The following is a 467-nucleotide window of genomic DNA, read 5'->3' as shown; positions in this document are numbered from 1 at the left end:
TGGCTTCTTTAGGAACTCAGAATCCAGATAGTGTTATTGATTCTCCTAGTTAAGTATGATGATTCTTGAACATAGCTACTTTTTGAGTCTTGGCCGTGGCCCAAAGCACTCTGTCTTCCAGTATTACCACCGGATACATACATGCCACAGACACATAATTGGGTGAACCTTTTTCAGATTGTGACTCAGCTTTGGTAGAGTCCCCAATTAGAGGTGTCCAGGGTTCTTAAGCACACTCTTATTGCCTTGGATCACAACTTTATTTTTCTTTCTTTTCTTTCTCTCTTTTTTTTTCTTTTCGTTTTTTTTTTTTTTGAATAGTAATGCTTTTTCTTGCTTCAAGAATCATTGTAATGATTTTTCAGATCCTCAGTAACATATCTCCTTTTTCATCATTCTTTCAAGAGCCAAAATTCATGAACAACAAATTCAAAAGACATATGCACTGTTCAAGCATACATTCAGAA

This window comes from Arachis duranensis, chromosome 3 (genome assembly GCF_000817695.3).
Source record: "Arachis duranensis cultivar V14167 chromosome 3, aradu.V14167.gnm2.J7QH, whole genome shotgun sequence".
Lineage (NCBI taxonomy): Eukaryota > Viridiplantae > Streptophyta > Magnoliopsida > Fabales > Fabaceae > Arachis > Arachis duranensis.
Note: the sequence above shows the minus strand (reverse complement) of the source record.